Raw genomic sequence first — 543 nt, forward strand, 5'->3', positions numbered from 1 at the left:
AGGGAGTATCCTACGTTGAAGGGCTCAAGTTCAATCTCCTTAGTACAAGCCAGTTCTGTGACAAGGGCCACAAAGTTGTCTTCACCAAAAGCAAATGTCAGATTATGAGCGAGGAATCTCTCGAAGTCGTCTTGGAAGCAGCAAGGAAAGGAAACATGTACATAGTGGATTGGAGATCTGCAAAACCATCCCTATGTATGCTAGCGAAAAGCAAGGAAGATTTATGCTGGGATTGGCATAGTAAGCTTAGTCATCTGACCTTCAAGACTATCAACAAGCTTACTAAGAGGAACCTAGTGGAAGGACTGCCAAAAGTGACGTTTCGAAAGAATAAAATTTGTGAGGCATGTCAACGTTGCAAACAGATCAAATCCTCCTTCAAGAGCAAAGCCGAGACATCATCCACTAGACCATTAAGTCTTCTTCACATGGACTTATTTGGCCCAGTGGATCCACCCAGCATAAAGGGAAAGAAGTACACTCTTGTGGTAGTAGATGACTACACAAGATTCACATGGACCGTGTTCTTAACCAAGAAAAGTG

This window comes from Ipomoea triloba, chromosome 5 (assembly GCF_003576645.1).
Source record: "Ipomoea triloba cultivar NCNSP0323 chromosome 5, ASM357664v1".
In the NCBI taxonomy this organism is placed as follows: Eukaryota; Viridiplantae; Streptophyta; class Magnoliopsida; order Solanales; family Convolvulaceae; genus Ipomoea; species Ipomoea triloba.